This window comes from Amblyomma mixtum, chromosome 9, assembly GCF_055824585.1.
Source record: "Amblyomma mixtum isolate Tamu chromosome 9, ASM5582458v1, whole genome shotgun sequence".
NCBI lineage: Eukaryota > Metazoa > Arthropoda > Arachnida > Ixodida > Ixodidae > Amblyomma > Amblyomma mixtum.
The window spans coordinates 80938561-80960427 of record NC_143020.1 but is presented as its reverse complement, the minus strand read 5'-3'; the positions used below and the strand labels follow the sequence as shown (position 1 = coordinate 80960427).

General features: G+C 52.7%; 2 pseudogenes; one reads left to right on the top strand and one right to left on the bottom strand.

The window, feature by feature from the left end:
- The first annotated feature begins 6233 nt into the window (after nucleotides 1–6233).
- Nucleotides 6234–10028, top strand: LOC149329869 (nucleoredoxin-like protein 2; annotated as a pseudogene).
- An 8674-nt stretch (nucleotides 10029–18702) lies between these two features.
- LOC149329868 (uncharacterized) lies at nucleotides 18703–21034 on the bottom strand (annotated as a pseudogene).
- Nucleotides 21035–21867: the final 833 nt, after the last annotated feature.

The window sequence follows — 21867 nt, the reverse complement described above, 5'->3', positions numbered from 1 at the left end:
GGTACTCCGGCTCGGTAGGCGAGCGCCTTAACCACTGAGCCACCGCGGCGGGTATCTTCCTTTTGCGCATTTCGCCGTAAACCTCATTATGTTTATCATTTTCGGCTGTATTGCCGCCGCATTACCTCTTTTTATAAGATGGTTGTTGGAGGAGCCCTTGCAGCATTAGACCCTCTTTTGAGCTGTCCGCTCTTGCCGTCATTTGGCGCCACCACACTTGGTTTCAGCCGCAGATCTCTTTGTTCTGCCGTTCAAAATTTCTTGCTGGAATCTCATTGGCTGCCTTGCTAAATTTTTCTAATATCGCCTTTTCTGTCTTTATTGTTACATTTTTAATTAGTTAGTTTTTCTTTTTCCTTTTCAGTCTGTAGACTGAAAAATTTATGCAGTCTATAGACTATCCACAGATTATTGCTTATAAAGTCTATTGGCTTTCAGTAGACAATTCCTATAGACAAGCCTAAAGGCAATACAAACCATGTAGACAGTTTATAGCCAGTCTATAGATTTATGGCCATACACTTTTAGTAGACCTTGTCTACATACAGTCTGTAGTCTAGGAATAGACAAAACGATGTGTCTGCTATAGGAAGGCTACAGAGTCTACAAGAAATCTATAGACAGTCTATAGACCACTTTTATAAGGGTATGCCCAACTTGAACTAGGACCCAACGGTGTTTCAGTCCCGCGTTCGTTATCATGTGCCTTTTTTTTTCTTGGCCGCGTAAACGTACAGCTAGATAGCTATCTATGCCTCCCGATTGTTGGCCACTCCCACACTGTGAGTGTATGCCATGTGTTGTTAGGTGAACGACAACAACGTCCTCGTGCTGTTTTCTAGTGCGTTCGTATCCGCTATGCACCCTGGCCAATACTCCGCCGTGGGTATGTGCCATTAAGCCTGAGGACATCATCATCATCATCTCGCCGGCTCTGCCTCAATACCGAACACGGGCGCGCGACTCAAGTCTCGTGCCGACCAGTGAAGAAAACATCGCCCTGTGGACGTCCGCAGTTGGCATCTTTTCGCAGGATTTGGCATGGAGCTATTCTGTCCGCATCCCAGATTATATCCCCATATACTTTGCGGAATTCTTTGCTCTTGGAATGGCCCTGCACAAAATTCCGTGTCATGTATCTCACGTTATCATCCTGGCTGATTGTTTGTCAGTTTTAGTCTCCCTTGAAACTTCCCAAAAAGATTTTTTGTGCCGCTTCCTGCGATTTTTTGTCCCGTCCACTTTAAAGGAGGTCCGTTTTGTCTGGGTTCCTGGTCATGCAGGCATTCATTCCAACGAGGTGGCTGATTATTTAGCAAGGTCAGCTCGACGGGCCAGTAACGCATCCTGTCCCGAATTTCAGTCTGCTGGCGATCTCCAGGTTTCAGCGGTTTCAACACATATCAGCCAGGGTACGCGATCCCTTACTAAATACTACTGATTATCAGCACTTATAGCGTATAAATGGAACGTCCGTTCGTGTAAAACCAGGCAGTGTGAGGTATCAATGACGCGTTTGCGGTGCAGGATTCCCAGTTTAAATTTATACCTATGCAGATGTGGGTGGTCACAGACAAACCTATGTGACTCATGCGGGGACGTTGAATCTGTGGACCATTTCCTGCTCTACTGTCCAAAGTTCGCACTTCAGAGAAAGATTTGCCTGGAGGTCCCTCTCTCCAGGTTAGGGCTCCCGTTATTTCTGCCAGTGTTGTTATCGTTCGGAGCGAGCGTCAAAGGATTTGCATTGGGTTCAATTTGTGGGAATCTCCATGATTACATAATTGCAACTGGTAGGTTGATTTGCTAACTCCTTTAAAAGTCTCGGAGTTTTTTTTATTATTATTATTCTCGCCAAAATGTTCTTTCTTATTTCGCTTCAAATATTCTTCTGTTGTTTTTCATGAATACATTTTTCAAAATTCACGTTTGGCTCCGATATTTTGTCGTAATCCTATGAAAATTCCCTTATGTATACCACTATACCTTGGCCAATCCCCCCACGTGGGTATGTGCCATTATAAAGAGGTGAAGAAGAAGAAGAAGTCCGCTTTACGAATGAATCATTCAGAATTTTTTTCTGGTATTCCATTCTCTAATCTTTATGCCGGTTGTTTTTTTTTTCATTCATTTCTTTCCGTAATTTCTTTAAATTCCATACTTAATTCCTCGCAATACGTACCCAAAGTTAATCATTAGCTTGGCTCCAAAAGGTTATCCATTAGCTTGGCACCAATTTGCCTTCATTGGGCTCTCCTCACTGAACCCTGGCCAATCCCCCGTTGTGGGTATGTGCCATGCCACCAAGGCAACAACAACAACAATAACAACAACGCAGGGTTAGGGTTACTGGGCCGTGAGTCTAGCCACGAACCGGAACTTGACCAGGTCAGTATGTCGACCTCGCGAACATTGGCCCGCTTTGTGCAGGGTATACCTTCACGACGCCAGAGCCGCTGTAGACAAGCTTTGAGCGTATTATTTTTGTGGGTGGGCTCCGCCATCCGACCTTCTCGATCCTGCTCATGCTGAACCCGTATAAAGCACAATGGGATTCATTGGGAAAGTACGTATCCTGTGCACGTCCCCAGTGCATGCGGACCTGGAAGGCCGAATTTTTGGTGTGAGAGCACTTAGGCCGGCGCGGTGGCTCAGTGGTTATTGCGCTCGGCTGCTGACCTGAAGGACGCGGGTTCGATCCCGACCGCAGTGGTCGAATTTTTACGGAGGCGAAATTCTAGATATCCGTGCACTGTGCTATGTCAGTACACGTTAAAGAACCCCAGGTGGTCGAAATTTCCGGAGCCCTTCCCCACGGTGCCTCTCATAGCCTTAGTCGCTTCGGGACTTTAAACCCGCATCAACCATCAACCATTTATCGAGTACTTGTTATGTTGTTATCAGTAGTTTTGCGGCTCTGTGGAATTCTCGACAGCATAATCTTGAGCGGTTGAGTTTCTTTGGAGGAGAAATTCTAGATGTCCGTGCACTGTGTGATGTCAGTACACGTTAAAGAACCCCAGGTGCTCGAAATTTCCGGAGCCCTTCCCCACGGTGCCTCTCATAGCCTTAGTCGCTTCGGGACCTTAAACCCGCATCAACCATCAACCATTTATCGAGTACTTGTTATGTTGTTATCAGTAGTTTTGCGGCTCTGTGGAATTCTCGACAGCATAATCTTGAGCGGTTGAGTTTCTTTGGAGGAGAAATTCTAGAGGCCCGTGTACTGTGCGATGTCAGTGCACGTTAAAGAACCCCAGGTGGTCGAAATTTCCGGAGCCCTCCATTACGGCGTCTCTCATAGCCTTAGTTGCTTTGGGACGTTAAACCCCATAAACCAACCAACCATAATCTTGAGCAAAGGATGCGAGGAAATTCTGGACTGGTATGCTGCATACGTCTCTACAGGAAGACTTGACCCACTAAAATCTTCTTTTATCGAGATGCATTATGAAACATCCAGCTCAAAAACACGGAATGTTAGTAAAGGACACGACGCGCAAGTTAGTGCGCTTTCTGCGTTAGTCTATCTTTTTGTGCGCTGTGTGTTAGTCCTCTTGTTCGTCGTGTCCTATGCGTTGTTCTATCTTTTTGCGCGCTGTGTTATTACCAACTTGCCCAACGTGTTGTAAGTTACCGATCTTTTCGGGCCATTAATCAGCACTGCCTGTGCCCCCCCCCCTTTCCACACAAATTTTATTTAAACTGTTGCTCTCAATAGACTCAGCGGCCGTGTTGTGCTCCTTTTGAGGACGAACGCTCGTCGTTCGAATTAACAGCCGCATTTCGGTAGAGGTGAAATCGAAAACAGTGCGCTGAAGCTTCGTTTGCGGCATATGTCGTCTGAGGAATTGGTCGGCAGTCCAGCATTACGTCGTTGCTCTTAGCGAGTGTGTGACTTCGGAACGTAGGAATTCTGAACGCTTGTTATATTTTTTTACCAAATGCTTTACTCCTTTGCATTTGTTCACTACGAAGCTACACTACCTCCTCAAGCCTTCTACCTCACAGCATCTTAGACATTTTATTACCTGTCCATCGAACTCTCTCTTCTGTCCTTCTGTCCTGTTCAACTTCCTTGCGCACGTTGTTGGGACTGGGAGTCCGAGCCAGGAAACGGTCGAGGTGGCGGTGAGTAAAAGGACGTTTATGTGCAGTATGTACAAGGGCTTTTACATGATACAAGGGTCAAGAGCACCACGGGCAGGCACACAGAAGAAGGGCGGCCCCGGCGGCGAGCGTAGCTCCGGCGTGATGGCTCTTCTGCTGCCCGTCTGCTGCTCGGGTTCAGCGCGGCTCCGTTTTTATAGCCGCTGGTAACGGTTACGGCAGCCAGCCGTTCAAATCCTCCAATCACTGGCCACCGTTCAAATTAGACCAATGGTCGAGAGCCGGCGAGCGTCGGAGGAGTTCGCACCGACGGAGAGGAGGAGAGGAGGAAGGGTCCGTGTCGGCGCCGCGGCGGCGGGATGAGTCACGCTGCATGTCGCGACTTGTCCGAGAAAGTCTGGGCCTGCTTTAAGCGCCGGCGGGCGCGCAGCGCTGGTTTAGACAGGCCCGCCAGCGAAATGTGGGCTCCGGCACTACAGAACCCCCGCCGCCAGACAATGCGCCACGAAGACGAGCTACTTCCGCGTGGCTCGGATGCGGGGCGCGCTCGTACGCCAGGCTCCTCCAAGTTCTCGTCCGGTGTTCAGCCGCAGGTAGCTCCAGGCTCCTTTCCATGAACAGGTCCGGCTCGTCAGGACAGGATCCCTGCTCCGCAGCTTTGTCGCCCAGGTGACTGGATCAGCTTCGCTCAGTCCTTCGGAAGAGCTTGCTTCACAGCATCGGTCGTTGATCGTTCTGCAGGTTGCCAAGAACCGACCGACAACAGGCAACACCCAACACGAGCAAGTGCCCTCCGTCACCCGTCAAAACGCCAGACTTAAAGGTCATAAAATCTCCGCTAGCAACAGTTCTGCCTCCTTTTCGCTCCCTCTTCAACAAGAGACACATGTGGGATGCCAGAACTCTTGTAAACTCAAACAAAGTGTCAAACGCAAGCAACACAAGGAATGAAATGATTGTAAATTGGGTCCCTCGAGATCATTTGGGCAGGAAAACAATCGGCTGAGGCCGCGAATGAGGGCATCAATTTTGCCCCGATTTACAAGCGAACTTAACGCGAAGCCACGAAATGTAAATCACGAGGAGGTCGAAGGTAGCCTTGCTCACAGCGCACGGCTTAGTGCGTCTGCGTTCGCGTTTAACTTGCCTTTCTTGTAACGAACGACAAGATTGTGCTGTTGGAGTATCATACTCCACCTCAGCAACCGGCCGCTCTTAGATGACATATTACTTAACCAAGTTAGTGGGCAGTGGTCGGTTTCGACTACGAACTTGGAACCAGCGACGTAGCAGGCGAGCTTCTGAACTGCCCACACCAGGCAGGCGCATTCTTTTTCAGAAGTGCTGTACGCCTCTGTCCGGATTCTCCTGATAATGGAAAGTGATCTGAACTTCTGAAGCCAAATTTACGAATGTCGTATAGAGAAATTCGAATAACATCATCAGTTCCCGCTTTTTTTCATGGCTACTGTAGTGGGGCGAAGGCCCCGAGGGAACGGAGACGAGGCTCATTGCTCGAGTGGAAGACAAAAGACTCTTTCTTTGACGAGGACGCCGATAATTGTCATTTTTGGCCACATAACAGTCAAAATCATCATCATCAGCCTGTCTACGCCCACTGCAGGACAAAGGCCTTCCTCATGCCTCTCCAATTAACGCTGTCTTGTGACAGCTGCGGCCACCCTATCCTAGCAAACTTATTAATCTCACCCGCCCACCTAACTTTCTGCCGACCCCTGCTACGCTTCTGTACGCCTGGAGTCCACTCCGCTACCCTTAAAGACCAGCGGTTAATCTTGCCTTCGCATTACATGCCCTGCTCGAGCCCATTTCTTCCTCTTGATTTCGACTACGATGTCCTTAACTCGTGTTAAGGACACATCTACACTGATCTACAGAGAGAAGTCACAAAAGAATACACTAAACTGAAACCAAAACCACATATAAAACAACTACCATGTCTCGGCTTTCCCTACCCATTGCCAGTAATGGGCTAGGCTTCGCGCGGTTGCCGCTAAAATAGTGCGTAGCGCTCTTAACAATTGAACGTGGACATGATTTGCCTTCTGCGCAGCCCAACGTGCCTCGCCTTTCGGCCCACCCTCTGACAGAGTGGGTCGAGGATGGAACTGTTCCGGTGCAAAGTGCTGTTGACGAAGGACGGCACCGGCATCTCGGCCGACGCGGCCCTGCGCAACAAGCGGATCGTCTGCCTCTACTTCTCGGCCCAGTGGTGTCCGCCGTGCTGCTCCTTCACGCCCCTGCTGGCCCAGGCATACCGGGAAGCCAAGCAACTCGGACTCCCTGTCGAGGTACGTGTATGCGCGCCCGAAAGCTTAACTGCGCCGCACGTCTTGGGCTCAGGTTGGTAACTTGGTGACAATCAGAGAAAACGACGCAACTAAAGACGAAGATTAGTAAGGTGTGGGTTTGGTCTAGTTTGTAATCCAATCCGTGGCACAAAATGCGCATAAAACGCAAGGACGAGTATAGCGTTATTGGTAAATCACCAGGCCATATGACAAGCGCAGTTATGGTGGCGGACGAAGTGGTACTCCAGGGGAACAAGTGCTTGAACGCTTCCTCAGAGTCCCGGTCCAATTCGTCTCAAGCGGTCACGATGCATTTGGGTTAGGCCTACATTGCATGTGAACATATAGGCTGCCCTTTTGTGCCTGGACTTGCCGTTCCTCCCCAGTGAACTGTTGTATTAGCAGCGCCACCTGAAGGGTTAGTTTTTGTATCCCTCGTTCAATCTGCAACGAAAGGCAGCTAGGATTGGAGCACCACATACCGCCAAGTTCCTTTCGGCCTGGTAGGCATTCGATGCAAAATCGGCACGGCTTCCATTCAGCGGGTAGCTATACTGGTGCGGGCAAGGACCCGTGAAGATTGAAGGCCAAGTGAATGATCGCTATTGAAACTATTTAGCTAGTAGCTTGCGCTGATACCCGCCATGTTGCTGGAGCAAAGAGCAATGCACAAGATTGCGCTTATTATCGAGCCGTGCACCACCGTGGTTAGCAATAGTTCAGTGGTTAGCAAGGCGTTAAGAGCAACACCGGTGTAAAAGACACGTGGCTGCTCGGTGGGAATTGGCGTGGTTTCGACGCGGCAGGCAGCCAACGGTAGACTGTTCTCACCAACGCAGGTCGTGTTCCTCTCGCAGAACCGAACTGCGGAGGAAATGCGGGACGACCTGAAGAACCACCACGCATAATGGCTTTCGCTTCCCTTCGGCGATAATCTGCAGTTGTGAGTGACGCGCTGCTCAATGTTTTTTTAATGTAAAATACATCGTTGGTCATGAAACTCGCCCATTGACTGGAGGAAAGTGACGTCACCAGACCGGAAGTTCCGTCACTTTCGGTAAAGGCATAAACCGTTTCTAATGCTATCGTATTACCAACATAACATGTTAGGTTTTTTTCGCACTCATTATTTGTGACTCCGAATATGCACGGGCTAATTAATTAGTGACTGAAGAATGACCATTTTGGCTTACGGACCCGTCGCGGTGACTCAGTGACTAGAGCTCTCGACTACCGATCCATAGGACCCGTTCGACCCCGGCAGCGTCGTCTGCGTTTCGATGGCGGCGAAACGCAAGAGGCGCCCGTGTGCCGTGCGATGCCAGTGCACGTTCAAGAGCCCCAGGCGGTCGAAATTATAAGTTTCGTTATCAGGAAATGAGTGGTGCAGTGACTGTCTCACATATCTCGGTGGACACCTCAACCGTGCCGTGAGGGAAAGAAGGAAGATGGGAGTGAAAGAAGATGTGTCGCAGTTAGAATGCTCCGGAATAATCTTGAAAACAGGGACCCCCCCCCCCCTTAGTTTTTGTGAAGGCCGGCCCTTAAGAGTCGGACCAGTCATAGCTCTCTGTACCAATAAGATCCTTTTATCATCATCATCGGGGACCCAGAACGATTGTTTTTTGCCTGTCTGTGTCTGTTCCTTCTGGCCGGCAGGCCAGGAGTTTGTTTTCTATGAGGCTACCCTTATTGTTTTGGATGGCTCGACTGGCTGCTTGTGAGTCTGATACTACCCAGTAACTGTTTCGTCTTCTGTTGACTTCCGAGATTGCTAGGGCTATCGCCACCTTTTCCGCCGTCCGGATGCATTTGGTTGGTATAGTTACTCCGTATATCTACTGCGGCCGCCTCTCTGCCCTTATACCTCAATGCATCCACGTACCCGCCGCGGTGGCACAGTGGTTACGGCGCTCGGCTGTTGATCCGAAAGACGCGGGCTCGATCCCGGCCGCGGCGGCTGAATTTCGATGAAGGCGAAATTCCAGAGGCCCGTGTACTGCGCGATGTCAGTGCACGTTAAAGAATCCCAGGTGGCCGAAATTTCCAGAGCCCTTTACTACGGCGTCCCTCATAGCCTGAGTCGCTTTGGGACGTTAAACCCCCATAAACCAAACCAAACCAAACCAAAGCATCCACGTACATCACAAACTGGGCCTTTTTTAGATGTTCGTCCAAGATTTTAGCTCTGTGGCATTACTTCAGCCCTCGTGGTTGGCCGGGTCGATACTCCTGAGCAGCGGTCTAACCACGAAGGTGTCTGATTTCTGGAGCGATGTTTGTGGTTTGATCGCTATGGTCTTCGATAGGTTGATAAGTCTGAGTTTAGTGAGGAGAGTGCGGCCCGTCCTGATCCGTTTGTCTCCTGATCTGGGAGTCGAGCAGATAGATTTTTTACGTTCTTCGAAAGCCCAGTAGAATCCCAGACCGTCCAAGTACTTCCTCTCTGAGACGCATGGGGTTAATCTTAACACGATGTTATGAAGCACTTGTGGTAATCTTAACGCCAGTCTAGAGGCCTGTCTAATTAGCGCGTTTATTTTTCCGTTCCGTCATGATTGATATCTGTTACGGGTGGTGGTGGTGTGACACTTTTATTAGAAAATCCTTTCTATTGGGCGTTCAATAGGTCCTGAGCCAAGGCGACGAGGACACGTTGCTGCTTCAGATCTAGAGAGGCGAGCCAGATGAGCCACGGTTGGGGGGGGAGGGGGGGGGGAAGGATAGGCGGGGGACTGGAAGGCTGCGTGGCACTGAGTAAGGCAGTGCTCTATGGCCGCATATGTGTGTGGACAGTTTGGGAACTGAGTTGTGGAAGTGCGCCGGTATAGATGAAGTTTGGCTGGTGTACGTAGAAGATTAAACTGTATTCGGCGAAGAATGCGAGCCACACGGATCGATAAGGATTGGTGTGGTGGCGGTAAATCAGCTAAGTCCATTTTTCGGTGCGTGTAGTATTCGTCGACAGTGTGTTTGTAAGCCCTGACCGCCTGCTCCGTCGGTGGACTCGTCCATGGGATCCCCGGCGCCCGGTGTATAGTATCGCAGGCAAGCTGGTGAGCCAGCTCATTGTTACGGGAGAGGGTAGTTGAGGTGCGGTATGATGGACGCTGTCATTATCCGAATAGCCTCTTTCCTTATCATTATCCGCCTTATTAACGCGGCCGCCACGGTCGCGTTCGAACGCAGTAGGCGAGCGATAGGAAGGAGTTTGTGCATAAAGGTACAAATGTAGCCAGGATATGTGCATCTTAACACGTGTATAAAAACTGTCTCGGGACAGAGTAATGGACGCGAAGTTACTTTGTTCGCAGGACGCTGAAGACTCGCTACAAGGTGGCGGGCATAACAACGCTGGTGGTTCTGAAGGCGGACGGGGCGCTCATCTGCGCCAACGGAAGGCCCGACGTCCAGACCAAAGGCAGCCAGGCCTTCAAGGACTGGCTCACTTGCATATGAACAAACTCGTCAAACAAATGCAACAATTAGCGCGCTTACTTGGGACCAACGCGTTCAACGTGCCCGCGAACATTGCGTAAGGTGTAATGAAATGCGTTGCGTCACCTGTATATCAACAGAGCAGATGTACATGCAATGACGCAACTGGGTGACGCTTTATGTACACCTTGTATTTGTCAAGTATAGTAAACAGCATAAAAACAGCACTTTTTCCTGTACGTCATCCGGGTTTTAACGTACAAAACTCGCGAAGCCTGCATAGTGGTAGAACTTTTCCTAGGTTTCTGCGAAAGCTTACAGTCGCAATCTTTGTACCCAGAACTATCGAATGTGCTTGTGTACGCATTTTTCATATCCATTTGCACAGCTCGACACTGGCTTTTGTATACCTATAATATATTGCCACGCGCCTAACGCGCCGCGCGGCCTCCGCGCTGAGTCGAAGACGACGACGAAGCGGCGGTGGGCTCTCGAGGCGCGCTTGTTCTGTTCGGTGTCCTGGAACCTGGCGCTGTAATTAAAAGAAGGCTCCCAGTCTTGGCTGCTTCCCGACGCCTATCTCCACGGCCCCTCTGGTCGTGACACTGGTGGAGGTGCGGCCGATGCTCCCTACTCCTGAGGACGACTCGACACGCCCGCCTCTTGTGACCACCCCTGTCCATCGTGCCAGCCGGAGGATCCGAGGCTTGTCCCCCGAGGCCCTCCCTTTTTTCGGTGAGCCCTCGACTACCCCTCCACTCATGGCGACGCCAATACCCGCCCTGCCTCCGACTGTCCCTGCAGCCAGCCCCACCTATCTCACTCTTCAGACCCCACGAACGCCTAAGCCCTTTCGCGGTGACCTGTTTGAAGATGCCGAAGATTGGTTGGCGCACTACGAACGGGTTGCGACCTTCAACTGCTGGGACGCCGCTACAAAGCTGCGTAACGTGTACTTTAGCCTTGAGGACTCTGCGCGCACATGGTTCGAAAACCGTGAGGCTACTTTCTCGACGTGGCAGGACTTTCGACGTCAGCTCCTGAGTACGTACGCCAACAGCGACCGCCGGGATAGCGCGGAGCGCACCCTGTCCTCTAGAATTCAGCTCCCAAATGAGGGTGTTGCCATGTGCGTCGAGGATGTGACGCGTCTTTGTCATCGCGCCGATCCGGCAATGCCTGAAGAAAAAAAGCTGAGGCACCTCATGCGCGGCGTGAAAGACCAGCTCTTTTCCGGCCTCGTGCGGAACCCGCCCAACACCGTCGCGGAGTTTCTGGCCGAGGCCGTCCACATGGAGAAATTGCGGCAGCAGAGATCCCAACAGCACGCCCGGCAACTGCGTCCGTCGTCGACACTGTCAACGTTGGACCGATTCGACCATGATCCCCGGACGAATCCGGACTCCCTTCGTGAACTCATCCGTTCAGTGGTCCGCGAGGAGCTGCAGCACCTTCAAGGAACCTTTGCCCCTCGCGTCGATTCCGTCACCAGCGTCATCCGCGAGGAAGTCCGGCAGGCCCTCAGAGCACCAGACGCTGCAGTTGTGCCGGCGCCGCCACCGACTCCATACGATCCCGCGCCGTACCCGACTCCGGTCCAGCCAGTCACGTACGCGGACGTCGTGCGCCGCGCGGCCCCATCTCCTGGGCCTTTGCCTTACACCGCACCATTGGTCGCGGTGCACTCTGCTCAGCCTACTCCTTACTGGGCGGATCGGCGCCAGGCACCGCGGAAGACTGACCTCTTGCGCACCCCGGATCAACGACCGCTCTGCTATCACTGTGGTGAGGCCGGCCATCTCTACCGGCGGTGCCCCTATCGCGAAATGGGACTACGCGGATTTCCTGTCGACTGTCCCCGTCCACGGCCTGGAGAGCGCCCTCAAGACATCGCCGAGTACGTCACCCGCCAGCGTAGTTCACCGCCTCCTCCGCGCCGCGAGTCGCGATCGCCTTCTCCTCGCCGGTCTTCCCCCTCTGGGCTCCGTTTCGCCTCAGGACAACGCGGTTCCTCGAGCCCTCGTCGGGAAAACTAGCTCCGGCGGCCTTTGGAGGCGAGGCCGCCGAACGCCGATCCGCCGCAAAGCTTCCACCGCCGCAGCAACCGAACAGCCCCGACGTCGGATGCCGCAACGCTGCGCAGTTTTCCCCGACGCGCCTTTCGACTCGCCGCGATGCCCTAACCCCAATCGCCGACCCGCTTCCGCCGCCGCACCGACCCAATCGCCCCGACGCCGAACGCCGCATCGCCGAAGAGTTTCCCTCTACCCGCCGCTTGAATCGCCCCGACGACGCAACCCCAGTCGCCGACCAGTTTCCGCCGCCGCACCGACTGAGTCATCCACAACAGCCATCGACGGGCCGCGCTGAACGAAGGGTCTCTTTGGATATCCCTGTTCTCGTCGACACAAAGGAGGTTAGCGCCTTGGTCGATACGGGCGCAGATTACTCTATCCTTAGCGGACGGATTGCGACGGCCCTGAAAAAAGTGACGACACCCTGGGACGGCGCCGACATACGTACGGCCGGCGGACATCTTGTCGCACCACTCGGTATGTGTGCGGCCCGGGTTACGGTCCGAGGCTGCACATTCGTTGCCACTTTTCTCGTTCTGCGCGAATGTTCTCGCGATGTCATCCTTGGCATCGACTTTCTTCGCGAGCACGGTGCTATCATAGACCTCCCGAATCGCTTGGTGACATTTTCGACCGCAATGGCCACAGAAGAACCTGCGCACCAGGGTTCTCGATCCGCCCTGCGAGTTGCCGACGATACCGTTACGGTGCCACCACGTGCCAGCATTCTCGCAAGAGTTACCTGTGACGAGCCACATAGGGGACTGCGGGTTGTCGAGCCTAATGTCTCCCTCGTACTCACTAAGGGAGTTGCGGTGGCACGAGTCCTTGGATCCCTTCATGACGGTTGTACAGAGGTCCTTGTCACCAACTTCTGCAATGAGCATCGACATCTTTTTCATGGCACAGCCATCGCTTACGTCGACTATGTTCAGGAAGTGGCCGAATGCTTTGCTTGCGAGGAGGGCACACCTGGAGCTGACACCGAAGCGGTCACCAACGTAGACATCAATCCAGGCCTTCCACCCGCTGAAAAGAGGCAACTCCAGGACCTCTTGCGGGAGTTTGGTGCGTGTTTCAACACCTGGAGCTGACACCAAAGCGGTCACCAACGTAGACATCAATCCAGGCCTTCCACCCGCTGAAAAGAGGCAACTCCAGGACCTCTTGCGGGAGTTTGGTGCGTGTTTCACGTCGTCGTCTAAAGTGCGACAAACGTCGATAGTTAAACACCGCATTATCACGCATGAAGGAGCACGACCCATCCATCAGCAGCCCTATCGCGTGTCCCCTCGTGAGCGAGATGCTATCCAAACACAGGTAGAAGAGATGCTCACAGACGGCGTCATCCAACCGTCAAGCAGTCCGTGGTCGTCTCCTGTCGTGCTCGTGAAAAAGAAGGACGGGACACTACGATTCTGTGTCGACTACAGGAAGCTGAACAGTGTGACCAAGAAATACGTGTATCCGCTCCCGCGTATCGACGACTCCCTCGACCGACTTCGTCAAGCCAAGTACTTCTCTTCGGTCGACCTCAGAAGTGGTTATTGGCAGATAGAAGTTGATGAGAGGGACCTTGAGAAAACCGCCTTCATCACACCGGACGGGCTGTATGAATTTCGCGTCCTTCCATTCGGGCTCTGCTGTGCTCCTGCCACGTTCCAAAGAATGATGGACACCGTGCTAACAGGTTTGAAGTGGCAGACCTGCCTTGTTTATCTTGATGATGTCATCATTTTTTCCGCAACGTTCACGGAACATCTGCACCGTCTCAGGACTGTCCTCGAAGCCGTTCGATCCGCCAACCTCTCCCTCAAACCAGAAAAATGCCACTTTGGGTTCACCGAGTTGAAGTTCCTCGGGCACGTCATTAGTGCTGACGGAATCCGAGCTGACCCAGAGAAGCTTGCTGCCGTTGCTGCCTTTCCGGTCCCCGTCCCTTAAAAAAGCAGTCCGACGCTTTCTGGGCCTGTGCTCTTATTATCGCCGCTTCATTAGAAATTTCGCCCAGCTCGCCAGCCCTCTGACGCTCCTAACCCGTGATGACACGTCATTTTCCTGGGGCAACGAACAGCAGGCTGCCTTCGACGAGTTACGACGCCGACTCCAATCACCGCCCATCTTGGCACATTTCGACGAAGATGCCGACACAGAGGTGCACACGGATGCGAGCAACGTCGGACTTGGCGCTGTTCTAGTTCAGCGGCAAAGCGGTGTCGACAAAGTAATTGCCTACGCCAGCCGCGCACTGTCGCGCGCTGAGTTGAACTACTCTACCACAGAAAAAGAATGTTTAGCGGTAGTCTGGGCCGCCGCTAAGTTCCGCCCATACCTGTATGGCAGACCGTTTTGTATCGTCACCGACCACCACTCGCTGTGCTGGCTGAAAAATTTAAAGGACCCTTGCGGCCGCCTCGCACGTTGGGCATTACGCCTGCAGGAATTCGATTTCACCGTCACCTACAAGTCAGGCCGGAAACACACCGACGCTGACAGCTTGTCCCGCGCTCCCGTCGAACCTCCCCCACAAGACACCACCGACGATGATAGCTTCCTTGGAGCGGTCAGCACGTCTGAGCTCGTTTCCAGACAGCGTGCCGACGCCGAGCTGTGTCTGCTCATCGATCATCTCGAAGGTGGGTGCCCTGAAATACCACGATACCTCGCTCGTGGACTGTCGTCGTTCTGCCTGCGGAGAGGACTGCTTTATAAAAAGAACTCTGCCTCAAATCCGACAACTTACCTGCTCGTCATACCGTCTTATCTACGGGATGAAGTCCTCCTTGCCTGCCATTATGAACCAACTTCCGGCGACATTGGAGTTACACGCACCTTGTCCCGAATCCGGCAGAACTATTACTGGCCCAACCTTACTTCAAGTGCAAAGCATTATGTCCGGACATGCCGGCAATGCCAGCGGCGGAAAAAACCCGCGCTCAAGCCTCCTGGACTGCTTCAGTTCATCGAGCCGCCACAAGTACCATTCGACAAAGTTGGCATGGACCTTCTGGGGCCATTTCCTCTCTCGTCGACCGGCCACAAGTGGATCGTAGTCGCCACAGACTACTTGACCCGCTACGCTGAAACGAAGGCCCTGGCGCGAGGTACTGCCGCCGAAGTTGCCCACTTCTTTATGCACGACATCGTGCTTAGACACGGCGCTCCATCGGCCATCATTACTGACCGAGGCAAGGCGTTTTCAGCCCGACTCCTACGTGACATCTTAGCGCTTAGCCATACTGCTCATCGACCAACAACAGCGTATCATCCCCAAACCAATGGTCTAACAGAACGGCTCAACAAAACATTGGCGGACATGATCTCGATGTACGTCGACGTTGAACACAAAACCTGAGATGAGGTCTTGCCTTACGTCACCTTCGCATATAATACTGCGACGCAGGAAACCACCCAGTTCACCCCGTTCCGTCTCGTGTATGGCAGAGAGGTACGCATGATGCTAGACGCCATGCTGCCGTACGGCGACGCAGAGCTCCCCCCTGAAGCAGGCCACTTCGTGGAACAAGCAGAGCAGGCCCGTCAGCTGGCCCGCTTGCACATCAAGGACCAGCAATCCGCCGATGCCCGACACTATAACCTTCGGCACAGGGACGTGCACTACGAACCGGGAGACCACGTGTGGGTGTGGACACCAGTGCGCCGGAAGGGATTGTGCGAAAAGCTTATAAATAGGTATTTTGGCCCGTACAGAGTCCTGCGCCGCCTGAACGGCGTCAACTACGAAGTTGTCCCCCATGGAACTGTGATCGTCGGCCCTCAGCGTCAACGGCCTGACATTGTGCATGTAGTGCGCTTAAAGCCGTACTTTTCGCGTGACTGAGCGCGGTGTTCACGCTGTGTTTCTTACCTCTTTCCCCTTACCCCACGTGTGACCTTGACTCTCGCCGCATCTCATCTAGCGCACATTGTGTAGTTCACCTCACCCATATTCTTCTTGTTTTTGCTCCTCCTCCTCTCACTGTACATACCCCATTCCACATCGAGACGATGTTTGCTTTCGCGGGGGGGAATAATGCCACGCGCCTAACGCGCCGCGCGGCCTCCGCGCTGAGTCGAAGACGACGACGAAGCGGCGGTGGGCTCTCGAGGCGCGCTTGTTCTGTTCGGTGTCCTGGAACCTGGCGCTGTAATTAAAAGAAGGCTCCCAGTCTTGGCTTCTTCCCGACGCCTATCTCCACGGCCCCTCTGGTCGTGACAATATTTTACATGTTGTGCGATAAAATGTCTGCGTGTCGGTCTTTTATCTCTATGTACATAGCTGATAAATGTGTTTAAAATGTGCCCATAATGTTGAATAAACAAACGTTGCCGCATAAAATCAGCAGTCTGAAACTTCGTCACAGCGCATTTATAATGTTCGGAAGGCGTACGAGGCTAGCAGACGTTAAAAATAAAAAAAAAGTCTTGGGTTCAACGTGGCTTGATCCTAGTTACAGCTCTATTAAGCATGGCCTCCATTGTCTGAAACCAAATTTCATGGTCAAATGTCAAGGCCAGGTCCCAAGTGGTCAGTCATGTGATCACGTGGTCATACTACCGTAGCTTGGGCCATACCACCACGCAGTCAAGTTCGGTTTGACCTTGTGACGCATTGAAGGTCGTTGTCTTATCCGCATTGAAATCGGAAGCTGCACCCCAAGGAGCAGAGTTCCCACTCTAAAACGCAGTGTGTGTGTGGTTCCTTGTGCGTGTTTGCTACACTAATTTATCCACCTTAGAGCGAAGACAGCGTAGATGAAACAAAAAAAATGACGCGCGATGATCAAACATCTAATGCGACAATTCTGGTGGGTGATGTTGCCTAAGCTGATGCTTCGGCCACCCGGGCCGGCTGTTTCGCAGAGACAGTAGCACTGCATCCGCTGCAATAAATTACTACAACGGCTTATCAACTAACACGAAAAATTCAGTGAACAGCTACCCCCTCTGCTACGTTCCGGCAGATGTTTGGCTTTGCGAGCACGGCGTTCACCCGCTAGCACACGTTTAGCAGGCGGCGGCTCCGTATACGGACCGGCCACGGCCAAGGTAGCTAGCTGGTACGGATGCTTCTCTCTTACTCTTGCGATCATCATCATCATCAGCCTGACTACGCCCACAGCAGGGCGAAGGTCTCTCCAATTAACCCTGTTCTTTGCAAGCTGCGGCCACTGTGTCCCCGCAAACTACTTCATCTCATCCGCCCACCTAACTCTGCCGCCCCCTGCTACGCTTGCCTTCCATTGGAATCAACTCCGTTGCCCTTAAAGGGCAACTGCACCACTTTGAGAATTTCGCAATGTTCAAGAATTCAAATCTGTATGGGCTGTAGGCAAATCATACCAAGTTTTGTTGCACTAGTATTTCAAAACGATGACGCAATCAATTTTGCGCTTCTCCAGAAAGCACTACAGGAATGCGGGGAAATTCAGTGGGGTGTCACGGAAGGTATGATTTCAAATTACTGCTGCCGTCAGCCAAACCCTGCCGTGCCTCGTTGGATGCTGCCAAACAACGTTCGGCGGACTGTGCCTTCGATTGCGTCGGTTTTTGCTTCAAAGCAGGCGTTTGTGCGTTGTAAATGTAGTGATACCTTCGATGACGTCATCATGCCCCCCCCTTTCCCCTCCCCCATTTGGCGTTGTGCGCTGCGGAGAAGCTTTAAGGCTGTCGCTGTTTGAATCGTCGATGACGAAACCACTTCAAATGCTACCCCCAAAAGGACTTCGCATGCTTTACCTGCAAGTTTCGCACATTCGACCCTCTTAATCTCGTCGATTTCTAAAACCTCTGTAGTTGCCCTTTAAGGACCAGCGGTTATCTCGCCTACGTGGACGACGCCCACGAGCACACCGAATCTCGGCTCTTTACTGCTGCTGAGACAATTTGTCTCGCATCTGCCATGGCGAAGGAGCTTCACGCCACCCACCGCGCAACCTCTGCTCTGAACCGCAAAGACGAAGCAGCCACGTACTCGTGAGGAGTGTATCGTCCTTGAGTGGGACAAGAATGAACAGCCAGGTTGCCAAAAAACAGTGAACCCCCTCATTTATTGTTCGGTGTTATTTATACCCGAAGGTGGAAGGCGGTTAGTGCACGCAGAGGGCGAGGAAAACACGTGGCACTGCACAGTACTGTAATGATCGGAGGCCCAGCCAGCGGAGAATGGCGAGCCAGTCAGGCGCCGTCAGGTAAACGGCCGAAAGCGCTGCTGTTCGGAGGAGACGAAAGAGACACTGCCTGGGGGCGGCTTCTGGCGACGGTGTTGGCGTGGACAAAGGCTCTAATCCCCTTCGCCGGCGATGCTGAATGCGGCTCTGGTGCCGGACTGCGCTCCTGGGGACTGGCAGCGGAAACAGGCGAGCCAATCGGGCGCCATCAGGCCACTTTGGCCGAAGCGCTGCTGCTCGGGGAAGACAAAAGAGACACTGCGTGGGGCAGCTACTGGCAACGGCGTCGGCGTACACAAAGGCGTCTAATCCCCTTCGCCGGGGAGGCTGAGTGCGGCGCTTCTCCCGGACTGCCGTGGACCGACGGACGAGACCCAGTGGAGACGACGGCGGGGCGACGGCGCCGCCAACTCAGTGCCCGCGTGCGCCCTGAGGAGCCGACAAAGCGGAGAGGCGACACGGCTGATTTGTCCCTCCCACCGAACTGAAGAGGTCACCGGTGAGCGGTCAGCGCTCGCGTCCCCATCAATCAAGGTCATCACACAGCAGCAACGACCTTTGGGCCTGGTCGGCCCGCGGAAAACCAACAGTTCGCGACTGAGAGACGCCAAGTTCCTCCTTGCCTGTGTGTGTGTGTGTCTGTGCGGTGTGCGCGGCCACGTGAGGAGGGCGGAGCCTAGGAAGACGCTGGCGGCCCATTGGACGCTCAACCAGACATCAGATTCCCTAGCCGGGTGCCTGGGGAATGTGAACTGCATTTAAGTAGCAATCTGTGGGGTGCCAGGGATCCTCCCCCATTTTCTGACTTTGGTCTCCTTGCTACTGTACATGATGTAAAATAAACCTTCAAGCTTGCTATTCCTCCCGAAGGCTTCTCTCCGTAGTCTGCTTGCTTCGCCCTAATGCGGTGAAGACCCTGGTCCCGATCCCCGAGCACATCAGTACCCAGATAACTTGCAGACCACGATCTGGTATGATACATCCTCCGGCTCAACTGTTCAGCACCAAACTCGACATCGTTGGCTTGTCTGCCGGAATCGCTGGTAGTAACGCAGACGCTCCGGTGGCCGCATTTGTTGTGTCGTCCTTCGCGGTGGTTGGACCGATGGCCGCTGAGTTATTTAAGCCGGATTGCCTGTTGCCAATGCCTCTTTATGCTGCAACGAGAGCGTCGGTGTTGTCGGTGTAGGCGCAGTGACTGTTGTCTCCAGCCCTTGTGACGAACTGATATTACACCGTTCCCTCGTTGCCAAAAGGTGCCGCCGGTTGCGCCGAAGAGCAGCACCGTTTTCTGTGCGCACATAAAAGGCTCGTGGCCGGACCGGTCCAATCACGTTTTCTTTCCGTGCCCAGGACTTTCCATTCAAACGCACCAAGTCGTTGCTGAGGCAAAGGTACAGCGCACTCCTTGCGACTTATCCGGCTGCGTGTCTTCACCTGTATCACCGGCATGGGATTGAAGTCCGGCACTGGTGTGCGCAGCCGCCTCCCTTGCAGCAGCTTGCCTGGAGACCGGCCATCTTCGGTGGGACTGGCCCTGTAATTCAACATGTCCATCCAGAAACACTCATTTGCCGCTTTCGATTTCATCAGAATCCGCTTCACGATTTGCACACCCTTTTCTGCAAGCCCGTTAGGTTGGGAATATTCCTGGCTAAATGTAACATGCTTGCAATCATAAAGCCGTGCAAAAAGAAAAAACTCGTCAATGCTGAACTGTGGGAAAAATTAACATGCAGAAAACGAAAGTAATGTTCAACAGTCTAGCAAGAGAGCAGTAGTTCGCAATGGGTGGCGTGGTGCTAGAAGTAGTAAGGGATTATGCCTATGTAGGGCAGGTAGTGACAGCTGCTCTGGATCATGAGAGGGAAATAATTAGAAAAATAAGAATGGGGCGGAGAGCATATGGCAGGTTCTCTCAGATCATGGATGGCAGTTTACCCATATCCCCCAAGAGAAAAGTTTACAACCGCTGTATCTTACCGGTATTCACCTATGGGGCAGAAACGGGGACGCTAACAAAGAGGGTTCAGCTTAAGCTAAGGACAACGCAGCGAGATAATAAAGGAAAATGATTGGTGTAACGTTAAGAGATCGGAAGCGGGCGGAGTGGATGAGGGAACAAACGCGGGTTAATGACATCCTATATGAAATCAAGAGGAAGAAGTGGGCTTGGGCAAGGCATGTAATGCGAAGGGAAGATAACCGCTGGTAGCTAATATATCTGTGGCATTCGGTTTGCAGCCTTCGGGCTGCGGCCGTGTATCTGTATTTTTCAGCCAGCGTCCGTTCCGGCGGACGCGGTTGTTGCGACGCGCGTCTTTGCTCTGTCCTCTTATCTTTCAACTCTCTTCTATCTGCACGTGGCAGCGGTGGTGGCTCGGCTTGAGCCAGTTGGCAGGCCCGTGCACTTTCCTTTTCATCCTTCTCTCAGTCGCAACCAACTAACCAACCCTAAGGGTAACTGAGTGGATACCAAGAGAAGGCAAGCATAGCAGGGGGCGGCAGAAAGTTGGGTGGGCGGATAAGATCAAGAAGGTGCCGGGGATACGGTGGCCGCAACTGGCGAAGGGCAGGGTTAATTGGAGAGGCCTTTGCCCTGCAGTGGGCGTAGTCAGGCTGATGATGAATCTCTTGATCACCGAACTGGCTGTCATGTCGGGCAGCAACTTAACACTTCTAACTTTGAAATCACGGTAGCGCAGTCTTCCTCGCTTTTTTCTCGTGTGAACACGAAGTTGTTGAAAACGTCCAAGCCTTCCTCACCCGCAACGCTGAGCAGCAGGACCGTCTTTGACGCCTCTGATCTTGGTTTGTCATCGCATGCCGTGGCTCGAAGAAACAATTCGTACTTCCGACGAAATAGCTTCCAATTCCGTCCTCCGTCCGTTGTCAAACGCAGGGGTTCCGACTGCCTTACTTGCTCCATTGCATCCCACTTCTGGCGCCATGTATCGTCCTTGAGTGGAACAACAAAAGTGAACAGCCAGGTTGTCAAGAAACAGTGAACGCCCTGATCTATTGATCGGAGTTATTTATACCCGAAGGTGGAAAGGGGTCAGTGCACGCAGATGGCATGGGAAAAGCACGTGGCAATGCATAGCACCGAGATGATTTGCAGGCCACGATTTACGATCTGATATGATACAAGGAGTGCTCCAGCTGGTGCTTTGACGGTAAGCTAAATTAAGTCCATAGCGGGTAATCTCAATGTAACGGCTTTTCGTGTAATGTGATCTTTCTGACGGTGTCAGTCCGACTATATCAAGTCGACGAGGGCTGCGTCACCGCCGGAAGCGGTCTTGCTGGAGCCAGGGTGAAAAACAAATGCCCGTGGACCTATTTACCTATTACATTTACCTATTATTATTAACCAATTTACATGGTTAGCAATGCGATAGCATTAAAAGCTGGTGGCGTGTTTACTGAAAGTGACGTAACTTCTGGCTGGGGACGTCACTTCTGTCCAGTGGAAATGTTCCCGTCTTGTGAAGTCAGTTTCCTCCAGCCAATAGGAATGCTGCTGTAGAAGCAGCACTGGTCTCGCGCAGAAACGGTGGCAGCGGCCGTCCATGAAGACAACACCTAGCAGCATCCTGCCTGGGCTCCCTCCTCGCGCTGGACCCTCGCGTATGTTCCTGCTGGCTCAAGGCAGCGCATTGAACCGCGACACTACTGCCACTAAATCAGTCCATGTTTTCCTCATCACGGCCTCATACTTGTTGACGCGACTCTCCCCTATGGTGACGTCAGTTCCTTCCA